The sequence below is a fragment of the Chiloscyllium plagiosum genome, unplaced genomic scaffold, assembly GCF_037043375.1.
Source record: "Chiloscyllium plagiosum isolate Xiang-an unplaced genomic scaffold, Cpla_swu_hap1 HiC_scaffold_2, whole genome shotgun sequence".
Lineage (NCBI taxonomy): Eukaryota > Metazoa > Chordata > Chondrichthyes > Orectolobiformes > Hemiscylliidae > Chiloscyllium > Chiloscyllium plagiosum.
In genome coordinates, this window is record NW_028270140.1 from 109,709,471 (window position 1) to 109,723,543 (window position 14,073).

Consider the following 14,073-nt stretch of genomic DNA (forward strand, 5'->3'; position numbering starts at 1 on the left):
GTTCCCTTATCTAAGAAAAGATGTATTGTCATTGGAGGCACATCAGTAAAAGTTCATGAAGCTGATCCCAGGTATGGAGGGACTGTCTTATGAGAAGAGATTGAATAGACTGGCTGTACTCATTGGAATAAATAGGAATGAGAGACAACCTTACTGAAACATGTAAGATTCTTGAGGACCTAACAGAGTAGATGCAGAAAAGTTGTTTCCCATTGTGGGAGTTCTACCACCAGACAGCATAATCTCCAAATGAGGAGACATTCATTTAGGACAGAGATCAGGAGGAACTTTTTCTCAGTGATTTGTGAATCTTTGAAATTCTTCATCAAAAAGGACTCTTGCTGAATTCTTTTTGACACAGGACACAACACGTGGTCCATTGTCTTGTATGTCTTGGCAATGCAAGTGAACATCTAAATGTTAAGAGGGATTCTGTGTCTATTACTTATAGGCAGTGACTTCCAAATTTCCACCAGTTTAAACCTTCTACCTTACCTTAAATCTATGCCTCTTAATCACTGATTTTTCCATCAAGGGGAAATCTCTGTTCCTGTCTACCCTATTTATGCCCCTCATAATTTTAAACATCTCAGTCATGACCCTCTCACTCTCCTCTCTAACATCTTTTAAAACAAATACTATTTTGTAGCATAAAGTGGCAGCTATGAGTAGGATAGCATCACAAGAAATGACACCAAGTCACCTGACATTCAGAATGTAGAAGGACATACTCCAATAGAATCATGCAGGGATCTCTCACTTTACTGTACTCAGTCCAGTAAACTGTTCTTTTTATCAAGATCTGCTCCAGTCTAAAAAATGAAAAATCTCCCCTTAGAGCAATGCAGGAAAAGTACCCAGCAGTGCTCAGCAATTGTGTGATTGTTTCAAACAAAGATGATAAAGCCCAGCAGTAGCAATCATGTTCCAACACTACAGTGGCACAGCTAAACAAAGCACTAGTCAAACCGGAGAAAAAAGGTGCAGAGATGAAATGAAGTAATTGAAAGAGGTGACAACAGATAGGTGAAGATAAATGATGCAGGGGGAAAATCTGGCAAACATAGAGCAGATAAACTCCAGTAATAGGTGAAACTGCAGAACATGGGATGTGAGACAACAGCGAAAGGTGAAACATTGGGCAAATGGGCCAGGTGGCAAGGGCAACTGACAAGCAATGACATAGGCTAACAGGAAAGGAAAGTAGTTACAAACTGAGTGTCAAACATGCATGGGCAAGTTTATTATGACTTCTTTCTTCTCCCCCCTCAATATGCTGAAAGGGTGCTTTGTGATGGAGAAGACCCTTCTACTACCTGAGCCTCTTCACTTTTTAAAATGCCTGGACCAGACTGTACGTTGGCACAATTGGGGTCGAAGTTTTGAACACTCCAGAATCACCTCAGGCAACTTACATAAGATAGATAGACAATAAGACAGCACTTTCTTACACTCAGTATGAAACTGCACTGACAATATATTGACGAGACAAAGATCAATCTACAATTTATGACCAGGTACTGAAGGCCTTTGTTGAGTTTTTTGAAATTAGATGGAACATTCTGGTCGATTGTGCTATGTCACACATCTTCCAATCTGGATAGGACTCACTTTTGTCAAAATCTATGCTGCTAACAGTGGAAGATGGTGGTAGACAAGATGGTGGAGTAAAGCTCCTGAGCCCAGGGTTCAACTGTTCATCTGCTTTTCTTTTTTTTTGCTTTTTTTTTCTCTTTTGTTTTGTTTCTTTTCTTTTACTTAGCTCTCGTTGAAGAGCTCGGTTGTGATGACAGCATTAGCAGAGGCAAGTGAGCCCCTTGCAGACTTGAAGTGGGCCCAGTGTGGACTCATGGCAGTCTTGAAGTGAGCCCAGGATGGACTCGAAATGGACCCAGCAAGGCACGAAGTAAGCATTAACATTGACTCATGTCTGCTGCGGCAAAAGTAAGTTTGAGTTCCCAGTGGCATCTGTGTCCAGCGCAGATTCATGGAGGTGGAGGTGGAGGCGGGTTTGGGTCCAGTATGCGACCCAGAGGCATCAGCAGCAGCTCCATCAAAGAGGTCAGCCCGAAGCTCATAGCGATGTTGGAGTCAAGTTTGGGTGGTGTGGTACCTCATGTCATTGGTAGCAGCTGCATTGGTGAGATCCAGTGAAGACTAATAGTGATGAGGGAATCAGTGGAGGCAAAATGGCACCAAAGAGTAACAACTTTCATTCCAGTGACAGTGATATGGCAAAGGGGACAGTGATATGGCAAAGGGGAGACGTGGCTGGTCACCAGACCCATGACGGAGCACTTAACAAGAACTGTAAAGTTTAACACTACTTCTTTACTTTCTGCCTTTGTTTTCTTTTTTTTGTTTTTTTTTTCTGTGTTTTAAGATGGCTGGAGACTGGCGACACTCTACAGCACTTTTCACTGTATTGTTTTACAAAACACACATGACAATAAACAAATAAATACACTGTGAAAACAGAATAGCCACCAGTTAGAGTGGCATAAGATTCATCTGCTCAGAATATGGAGTCTGTATATTACATTTGCCAAAGGAGTTTCAACATGCCCACTAGCATAGCAATGGCCTGAAGAGGGCACTGTAACCACCAATACCCCTTGGGTTCAGACGTAGCTCCAAAAAGTCCCAACAGTGTGAAATATGCTCTGCCATGATTACGTGTGAAAGACAGCTGTGGCCTACAGAGTTAAAGAAACCTCACAGCATGTGGGATATAGATGACTCAGGGCTTTTTGAAGAGATAGCCCTCAACCTTCTTTTACCATTTGATACTGAGGACACTTCATTTTCTCGACAGTCGGCCAGATGACAGAAAGACATTAATGACAAATTGTTCATTCCAACAACAAGAGCAGTACTTGATATTCCACTATGGGACACTGAAAGGATATTGCCAATGTTCATTGTTGTTTTTAAGAAAAAGGCACATCCTCAGTATCAGTCCTGCCTGTACTCTAGGATGCCTGCGAACACATTTGACTATGAAGCCTGTCAACAATTGAATTGATGAGCGGGGTGTGGGTTACAGGTTAATGGTTAGAAATGTAAACATATTAATGATGGTGAATTATGGACACATTAATGTGGGGGTGGGGTAAACATTCAGGGACAGGAAAATATTTGGGGGATGTAAAGTATGAGGTAGTAGCTGTCAATGGGATAGCTGATGGCATCACAGGATGTAACCTAGGTCAGGTGACATTCAATGTATTGAGAGATTTAGTAAACACAGTCATGTAGGTATCTCTCCTTTCTCTGTACATAATGCATGTAGTTCAACATACAGTTCTGGTTATCAAAACCTAACCCACACTCACCTCTTAGAATGTTTACAACAAATGTTTAAGTCAGTTCTCTTTCAGCATAATACCTTTCAAAGTGATCACAAACTAACCCAATCTCTCCATGATACCTTTGAGTAGCTGCAATGACTTTCTTTCACTTAACCAGTGGTGGCCGGAAGTGTAACCTAAAGACCAAAATGACAGAAGGCTGCCCCATGAGATTGAGGTTGTATTTTTTTTGTGGTGACTTGCTTCTGACAGGAGTTGCTGCTGCCTGAATTTCTGAAATTTGTCCGTAGGCAGTCTACTGTTAAAACAAGTTTTGGGTTGCTTTAAATACAGTTAAAAGCAAAACTGCAGAGAATGGCAATAAGATCTGTAAAAATTCCTGAAGTGGGGATGGAAAATACAAAACAATATTGAAAAAGCAGACAGTAGGTTTGGACATCATTTCCAAAAAGCCAGCACAGAGACAATGAGCAAAATGACATCTGTGACTTTTTTTATTCATTCACGGGACAATGGCGTCACTTGCTAACGCAGCTTTTATTGCCCTAGAAGGCAGTTAAGGGTCAAATACTTTGCTGTTGGTCTGGGATCACATAGGCCAAACCAGGTAAGGATGGCAGATTCGTTCTCGAAAGAGTTATCATTTACGATAAAACATAATCCTGAATTTTGTCTTAAAATGCATTCAATTTTATTTATTTATTTATTTTATTAAAATATATTAAATCCATGCATTTTGCTCATGGTTTTGGAACATGTTTTCAATCTCATGTACAGGACTTGATCTTAGGTCTGATTAGCACGTGAATGCCTGCTATATACCATTTTATCACTTCAAGTCAATGAGGTAAAGGTTGTCAATAACTGACTGAAGGTACAGAGTCATAGAGTCATAGAGATGGATCAGACCCTTCGGTCTAACTCATACATGCTGACCAGATATGCTAATCTAAACTAGTTCCATTTGCCAGCACTTGGCCAATATCCTTCTAAACCCTTCCTATTCATACATCCATCCAGATGCCTTTAAATGTTGTAGGTGTACCATCCTCCACCACTTCCTCTGGCAGCTCATTCCATACATGCACCACCCTTTGCGTGAAAAAGTTGCCCCTTAGGTCCCTTTTATATCTTTCCCCTCTCACCATCAATCTATGCCCTCTAGTTCTGGACTCCCCACCCCCATTAAAATGAATTCAATATGTGTGAAATAATTTTGTTAATATCAATGATCTTTTGCAATCAAAAAATGTTAACCATTTAAGAACTTGATGTAAAATGAATCAGTTTTTTTTCCTATTCTTCTTTCTGTGACTGGCTAAGCATAAAAACAAGATAGTATTTACGTTGCAGTAAAGCATATTACATCTGCTACATAGAACCATTCTATACAATTCAATCCAGTTTTTCTCCAGCAGTGTTGAATTACTTAAAAGATGTTGTGCACCTGTTCATATGACAAAATTATTGCGAACTGAAAAGTGCCAAACCATTTAACAAGACTAAAATATTTGCTGAAGAATTGATTTCCTAATCGAGCAAGATATTTGATCTGATCGTTGATATTCAACTTGCATATTTGTACAATCAATAGTAAAGGTTAGAAAGCAAAATATTGTTTTATTACTAGGAAATGTGATATTTTAAGTGTTAATTATTCCCACAGATTATTGAAGAAAGTAGATACTTCAAATTCTACAATCTTAAATAGAATTAAGGAGAATCCAAAGGGTTTTTACAAATATATTAAGGACAAAAGGGTAACTGGGGAGAGAATAGGGCCCCTCAACGATCAGCAAGGTGGCCTTTGTGTGGAGCTACAGAGAATGGGGGAGATACTAAATGAATATTTTGCATCAGTATTTACTGTGGAAAAGGATATGGAAGATATAGACTGTAGGCAAATAGATGGTGGCATCTTGCAAAATGTCCAGATTACAGAGGAGGAGGTGCTGGATGTCTTGAAATGGTTAAAGGTGGATAAATCCCCAGGAGCTGATCAGGTGTACCCGAGAACTCTGTGGGAAGCTAGAGAAGTGATTGCTGGGCCTCTTGCTGAGATATTTGTATCATCCTTTATTACAACAGGATCTGGACCAGATAGGCCAATGGGCTGAGAAGTGGCAGATGGAGTTTAATTCAGATAAATGCGAGGTGCTGCATTTTGGGAAAGCAAATCTTAGCAGGACTTACACATTTAATAGTAAAGTCCTAGGGAGTGTTGCTGAACAAAGAGACCTTGGAGTGCAGGTTCATAGCTCCTTGAAAGTGGAGTCGCAGGTAGATAGGACAGTGAAGAAGGCGTTTGGTATGCTTTCCTTTCTTGGTCAGAGTATTGAGTACAGGAGTTGGGAGGTCATGTTGCGCTGTACAGCATATTGGTTCGGCCAATGTTGGAATATTGCATGCATTTCTGGTCTCCTTCCTATCAGAAAGATGTTGTGAAACTTGAAAGGGTTCAGAAAAGATTTACAAGGATGTTGCCAGGGTTGGAGGATTTGAGCTGTAGGGAAAGGTTGAACAGGCTGGGGCTGTTTTCCCTGGAGCGTCGGAGGCTGAGGTGTGACCTTATAGAGGTTTACAAAATTATGATGGGCATGGATAGGATAAGTAGACAAAGTCTTTACCATGGGGTCAGGGAGTCCAGAACTAGAGGGCATAGGTTTAGGATGAGAGAGGAAAGATATAAAAGAGACCTAAGGGGCAACTTTTTCACGCAGAGGGTGGTACGTGTATGGAATGAGCTGCCAGAGAATGTGGTGGTGGCTGGTACACCTACAACATTTAAAGGGTTTAGAAGGATATGGGCCGGGTACTGGCAGGTGGGATGAGATTAGGTTGGGATATCTGGTCAGCATGGACAGGTTGGACCAAAGTGTCTGTTTCCATGCTGTACATCTCTATGACTCTATGACTCTCAGAATCCACTACCATATATTTATTGAGCAAGACAATTTCTCTCAAAATAAACTTACCGTACCTCATTTGAGAAGGTAAATATAAATCTTTACATAATATAATTACTTCCTTCTTTCCAGTTAGGATTATAAAAATGTAATGCAGATGGAGATATATGAATATATAAAAGAAAATTTACATTTCGGTGAAGGTAGATCAAAAGAAGTGCATTGGTAAGTACTGTAAATTTAAATGTAATTCCTGCCTTTGTGAGTTATGACGTATTAAGAAATATCATTCAACTTCACTGAGGTGGAAGTTTTCTTCTCAATGGCCTCTGGTCTTGTCTCCAGGGGCTTGTTCACCACTGCCTAGGTATCTTAAAAACATGTATGCTTCATGGACAAAACATTGCTGATAATGCATTTTGTTTACTCTTGGTTGCCCCAAATGTATTCATCTTTTAAAGAAGGAAACACAAAAAAGACAATCTTTGCGAATTCTATTTAATAAATCAAATTGAATCAAAATTTGCATACACTAAAAGAAGCAGACAAACCCACCTGTCAATCTTTCTTCTCACCTATCCGCTCCACCCTCCTCTCCGACCTATCACCTTTATGCGTTCCTTCATCCAACTATTGCATTCTCAACTACCTTCTTCCCAGTCCCACTCCCTCCCATTTATCTCTCCACCCCCAAGGCTTCCAGCCTCATTCCTGATGAAGGGCTCCTGCCCAAAACATTGATTTTCCTGCTCCTCGGATGCTGCCTGACCTGCTGTGCTTTTCCAGCACCACTTTAATTTTGACTCTAATCTCCTGCATCTGCAGTCCTCACTTTCACCTGCTATAATTTAATGCCTTATGATATTGATGCATCTGAATCACAGTATGTCATTGTTAAAAGTGATAATAATTAAAGTAATCCCAATGTTTATTTATAGAATCAGAATAATCACAGCACAGAAGGTTGCTATTTGGCCTGTTATGTCTGTGCTGGCCCTCTGAGCAACCAATTCATCTACCAAATTCACCTACCACTCTCCTGCTTTCCCCATAAACCTGCATACATTTCTTTTTCAGATCATGAATTTGAAAGCCTCCTGTGACCTGTGTCCACTGTACCCTAAAGCAGTGCATTTTTGATCCTACCCAGTCACTGCATGAAAATGTTTCTCTTTATTAATTTTAAAATTTTATTAAGCATATTTGACTCCTTATTTATTTTTAGAAAAGGAATCATTAATGTTTGTATACCTATTTTCATGACCTCATTATGCCTTAAAGCATGTAATCAATGATATACCATCTCAAAGTGTAGTCACAGTTAGGAGGTCAGGAAATTACAGGCAGCAAGATCCCACAAATTGCAGTGAAATCACAAGTGTTTAATGATGCTGTTTGAGGGAGAAACATGATATAATATCAGGGAGAACTCCCATTAATATTTTTGAACAGTACTGTACTTTCTTTCAAATTCCCTTGAGGGCAATTGAGACCTTAAATAACTTTTCATAAGAAAGATTGCTGGTCAGATATTGCAGTACTGAACTGAAATGTTAAACTGGATTAAGCAAAATCTCTGAAGTAGATCTTGAATCCACAATTTCTGATGAGGGATGTTAATAGTGAGCTAAAGTTGATGTACGTTGTAACAGAAGTAGATTTTTAGAATATGCCATCTAGGATGTATTTCAACATATAAATAATGAAAAAAGGACATTTTATGACATGGTAGACTTTTGCAATTGTATTTCTGGGTAAAGGATTCCCTTGTAGAACGTTTTACATGAATCATTCATCTCTTTAACTTTATAACATTTGATCCCTTGATTCCAATCCTAAATTGTTGTGAGACAAATCTTTCCTCTCGAATAACATAAACTCATTCCGTTTTTGTTTTCTTTTCGGCACAGAATCCCTCAATGATTCCATTTCTCTTGATCTCATGAGACCACTTTGCAAGTATGGACAGAAGCTCCCAGACCTTGCATAATCCAAACACTGGTAGCTGTATTTCTGAGTTGTGGAGAACAAATTTCATCTAGCTTTTCTCCTTCTTGGGATTCAGTACAAAGAACAAAAAGCAGTACAGCATGTCAGCCTACCAAGCCTATGCCAATAAAAAATGCCTTTCTAAACTGAACTCTTTTTGCTTCCACACAGTTTATCCCTCTATTCCCTGTCTATTCAAGTATGTATTAAGATGTCTATTAAATGTTGCTATTGTATCTGCTTCTACCAACTCTTCTGCCAGTGCATTCCAAGCACGACCCTCTGTGTAAAAAGGTTCCTCTCACATCACCTTTGAACTTTCCCTCTTTTACTTTAAACCTATGTCCCTGAGTAATTGCCATTTCTACACTGTGAAAAAGACTCCAACTATCCATGCCTCTCTTTATAAACATCTACCAGGTCACTCTTCAGCCTCTGACATTCAAACGAAAACAAAATAAGTTTGTTCAATCTCTTCTCATCGCTAATACCCTCCAAACCACGCATCCCAGTAAACCTTTCCTGTACCCTCTGGAAAGCTTTCATATTCTTTTGATTGTGTACAGTTCTGGTCACCACACTATGTTCCAAATGTGGCATAACTGAAGTACTACACATCTGCAACATGACTTGCCAATTTTTATACTCTAGGCCCCAACTAATGAAGGCAAGCTTGCCATAGCCTTCATGACCACCTAATCTGTTTGTGTTGCCACTTTCAGGGAACTGTGGATGTGTACACCTCAATTTTCTGTATGTTAATGTTACTAAGAGTTCGACCATTTACTATTTACTTCTCTCCTGCATTAGATTTCCCAAAATATATCACCTCCATCTGCCACTTCTCAGTCAAAGTCTCCAGCCAGTATATATGTTGCTGTATTCTCTGGCAGTCTTCCTCGCTGTCCATAGCTCTCCTAATCTTTGTGGAACTAATCATACAACAATGAACAAATGCAAAAATTCAAATAGGATTTTTCTATTGGCTGTTTTTACCCTTATTAACAAGTTAACACAATCTATACACCAAAATTATTGCATTACTAGCTATATATATAGAATATGTATTTCAATACATGAAAGAGGAAACCCTGATTTCCAACCATGATTGGATTGAAATTATCCACTGACCTTTAGGTCTCTTCCACATGAGAGTTTCCAGGACAGATGTCTCCTGTTACAAAGCTGTCCAGGATTCCACAAAGCCAATACCACAGAAGATCTTTGTAGAAGCAGCATCTCCATTTGCAGCAGGACGTGTGTAATATTCTGTGAGTTGAATGTCCAGCAGCACCGCGAGACAGTTTGGCAGTTGCTATGAAAGCTTAAGTATGTGAAGTAAGTATAGGACTAGAGTTGCTGTTCGATGATGCATTAGGGTGTCACATGGGTGAGGGTTTACATTGCCAGTTGGGTGGGGTGAGTAGGATGCCAAGGTGCCCGGTATATGACTGAATGTTTAGGTTAGGTCAGGGAGTTGTGGGGGTGTTATGTGAGACAGAGAAAGTGAAAGGTGGGATTGGAATGGTGGCCATGGTAGGTGTGGGACTGGTGTTAGGACTACAGAAGTGTTGGAAATGTAAGTTTGGACCCAAGATAGGTCAGGTAGGTCAAGGGAATGGGATTTTTAACTCAGCTCAGGTTGGGATAAGGATGGTGAAGGAGGTCAGGTTTGGGAGGTGGAAGGAGAGTTATGTCGTTGTGGGGAGGTGGTGATGTCATGTCAGTGGTGGGGGTGTCAGGCCAACAGAGATGGGGATGTTGCATTAAGGAAGGGTGTTAAGTCCCGCAAGAGTGTGTCAGGTTACGGACTGGAATTGAGTTGGGTCAAGGAGTTTTCTAGTTGGGGTGGCCGTCCTAAGTCCAGGGATTTCAGGGATTTGACGGAATAGTTATAGAGATCCATGGTGAGTTGAGGGGTCAATTTAATAGTTATGGGTAGGCTTTTAATCTTCATGGGTAACATTTGTACTTGTTTGAGTTGGACCTTTCTGGAGTTTTTGACATTAAATGGCTTTATCAGTGGGTTCCAGATGCATGGAAGTTGTCCATCAGCAGTTTCAATTTCCCAGGCAATTCCCATGGATTGTGCTGTGTCAAAGATTCCTGAACCACAAATCCAGTCCAGCTGCTCCAATGACTCTCTGCCCTTTAAAATATCTGACCTAATGTTCTTCGTGCACTGAAGATATTTATATCTTTTGATTGCACTAATTTTGCCACACTCTTAGTGATGAGCAGAGGTTTTTAAGGATACTTTTGTGAGAGTTAATTCCATTATGCACATTCCAATATAGGGGATTTACTGTAGTCAGTGGTTAATGAACTAAAAATCTCAGATTATTCTAAGGCTTTGTGTGTGTGATCAATGCTATCACTAGGCAGAGCAACATGTACTCAGGCATAAAATTGGAATATTTCTTCAGGTTTGACGTAGACATAACTACAATACCTTCTATCATAAAAGGAATCCAGTCAGTGAGAATGATTATTAATTCTTGGTAAAATGCTTCTTCAGTATCAGCTGTTATGGTTCTTTATTAATAACAAGGGCTTCCATCTAGTACTATAAATACATGATATCAAAATATTAAAAGTTAAGAATTGCTTGACCAAGTGTTCATCTCCTTACAGAAGTCATTATAAAATATAACCACAGTGGAAGTCATTATAAAATATAATTACAGTTTTGTTTACAAAATGTCTGTCAAAATTCTCTTCCTGTTCCATTGCCTGATTTAACAACAGTTTTGCTGATGCATGTGGACACATTCTGATGTATCTTGAGGGCAATTTTAAGAGGATCATCCTACCTTATTGTTGGTAACACATCCATTAATCTACTATTAAAAGTAATAGAACTCATCCAGTTTAAGTAGTGCTACACATTTTGGTAATATTGATTCTACAAAGTATGTTTGGCTAGGAAGGAAAACCATGTAGTTTGGGCTGAGGTTAGGAATAGGAAAGGTGAGGTCACCCTATTAGGAGTCTTTTACAGGCCTCCTAATAGTCCTAGAATCATTGAAGAAAGGATAGGGAAGGTGATTCAGGAGATGAGTGACAGTAATAGGGTGGTTGTTATGGGGGACTTTAACTTTCCTGATATTGATTGGGAAAGCTATAGCTCAAGTTCGTTAGATGGGTCAGTGTTTGTTCAATGTGTGCAGGAGAGTTTCCTGACACAATATGTAGACAGGCCAACAAGAGGTGAGGCCATACTGGATTTGGTTCTGGGTAACGAACCAGGCCAGGTGTTAGAATTAGAGGTAGGTGAGCACTTTGGGGATAGTGACCATAATTCGGTGAGTTTTACTCTCGTGATGGAGAGGGGTAAGTGTGTACTGCAGGGCAAGAGTTATAGCTGGGGTCAGGGAAATTATGATGCGGTGAGGCATGACTTAGGATGTGTGGCTTGGAAAAGTAGACTCCAAGGCAAGAGTGTAAATGATATGTGGAGCTTGTTCAAGGAGCAACTATTGAGTGTCCTTGATAATTATATACCTGTCAGGCAGGGAGGAAAGGGTCGTGCGAGGGAGCCGTGGTTTAATAAGGAATTGGAATCCCTTGTTAAATGGAAGAGGGCGGCCTATCTCAAGATGAGACGTGAAGGTTCAATTGGGGCGATTGAGAGTTATAGGGTAGCCAGGAAGGACCTGAAGAGAGAGCTAAGAGCAGCAAGGAGGGGTCATGAAAGGTCCTTAGTCGGTAGGATTAGGGAAAACCCTAAGGCTTTCTATAGGTATGTTAGGAATAAAAGAATGACTAGGGTAGGAATAGGTCCAGTCAAGGATAGTAGTGGGATGTTGCGTGTGGAGGCGGAAGAGATTGGGGAGACACTGAATGAATACTTTTCTTCAGTATTTACTCAGGAACAGGGCATTGTCGTCGATGTGAATACTGAGTCACAAATAAGTAGAATGGATGGCTTTGAGGTATGTAGAGAAGAGGTGTTGGAAATCCTGGAAAAGGTGAAAATAGATAAGTCCCCTGGGCCTGATGGCATTTATCCTAGGATTCTCTGGGAAGCAAGGGAGGAGATTGCAGAGCCATTGGCCTTGATTTTTATGTCCTCTTTGTCTACAGGAGTAGTGCCAGAAGACTGGAGGATAGCAAATGTGGTTCCCTTGTTCAAAAAGGGGAGTAGGGATAACCCTAGTAACTATAGGCCGGTGAGTCTCACTTCTGTTGTGGGCAAAGTCTTAGAGAGAATTGTAAGGGATAGGATTTATGCACATCTGGATAGGAATAATGTGATCAAGGATAGTCAGCATGGTTTTGTGAAGGGCAGGTCGTGCCTCACAAACCTTATTGAATTCTTTGAAAAGGTGACGAAGGAGGTTGATGAGGGGAAAGCGGTAGATGTGGTATATATGGATTTTAGTAAGGCGTTTGATAAGGTTCCCCATGGTAGGCTACTGCAGAAAATACGGAGATATGGCATTGAGGGTGAGTTGGAGGTTTGGATTAGGAATTGGCTGGATGGAAGAAGACAGAGGGTAGTAGTTGATGGCAAAGTTTCTTCATGGAGTGCCGTCACTAGCGGTGTTCCGCAAGGATCTGTTTTGGGACCATTGCTGTTTGTCATTTTTATAAATGACCTGGAAGAGGGGTTAGAAGGTTGGGTGAGCAAGTTTGCGGATGATACGAAAGTCGGAGGAGTTGTTGACAGTGAGGAAGGATGTGGCAGGTTACAGCAGGATATAGAGAAGTTGCAGAGCTGGGCAGAAAGGTGGCAAATGGAATTCAATGTAGCTAAGTGTGAGGTGATTCACTTTGGGAAGAATAACAAAAAGATGGGGTACTGGGCTAATGGTCGGATACTTGGTAGTGTGGATGAGCAGAGGGATCTTGGTGTCCATGTACACAGATCTCTGAAAGTTGCCACCCAGGTAAATAGTGCGGTGAGGAAGGCATATGGCGTACTGGCTTTTATTGGTAGAGGAATTGAGTTCCGGAGTCCTGAGGTCATGATGCAGTTGTATAAGACTCTGGTGCGGCCGCATCTGGAATATTGTGTGCAGTTTTGGTCGCCATACTATAGGAAGGATGTGGAGGCACTGGAACGGGTGCAGAGGAGGTTTACCAGGATGTTGCCTGGTATGGAAGGAAGATCGTATGAGGAAAGACTGAGACACTTGGGGCTGTTTTCATTAGAGAAAAGAAGGTTTAGGGGTGACTTGATTGAGGTGTACAAGATGATTAGGGGGTTAGATAGGGTTGACAGTGTGAACCTTTTCCCGCGTATGGAGTCGGGTATTACAAGGGGGCATAGCTTTAAATTAAGGGGGGGTAGATATAGGACTGAAGTTAGGGGTAGGTTCTTCACTCAGCGAGTCGTAAGTTCATGGAATGCCCTGCCAGTAGCAGTGGTGGACTCTCCCTCTTTATGGGCATTTAAGCGGGCATTGGATAGGTATATGGAGGATAGTGGGTTAGTATAGGTTAGGTGGTCTTGGATCGGCGCAACATCGAGGGCCAAAGGGCCTGTACTGCGCTGTATTCTTCTATGTTCTATGTTCTATGCATAGACCTGAGGAACAATATCTCATAGCATTTCTAATAAATCAACTCAAATCTTATTAATGCATGCACACTGTTATATCTCTACATAAAACAATACCATTTACATTAAGTTATGGAAGCGCATTGTTCACAACTGATGCTTAAAATAGGTTGCAAGTGCAATGTTATTGTTCAGGAAATCATTTCTATGTTTGGCATAGACTGGCTTCAATCCACTGCTCTGCAGTCCAACCCATCATAAGAATGATTTAAAGTCAGAATAACCAGAGGATGAAAGACAGCAGATTCCAGAAACCATATGAGTTACAATAAAAAGGGAGATGGCAGAACTTCATCCATTA

The 14,073-nt window shown here is 40.7% G+C and overlaps 1 long non-coding RNA gene across 3 annotated transcripts in view; it reads left to right on the forward strand.

Moving 5' to 3' along the window:
- Positions 1–14,073, forward strand: part of LOC122559279 (uncharacterized) — a 77,335-nt gene that overhangs the window by 38,926 nt on the left and 24,336 nt on the right. For all 3 annotated transcript variants that reach the window (XR_015761167.1, XR_015761168.1, XR_006314383.2), the window contains one exon: positions 6,350–6,442. This is a non-coding gene — a long non-coding RNA (uncharacterized LOC122559279). The remainder of the gene's footprint in view (positions 1–6,349; positions 6,443–14,073) is intronic.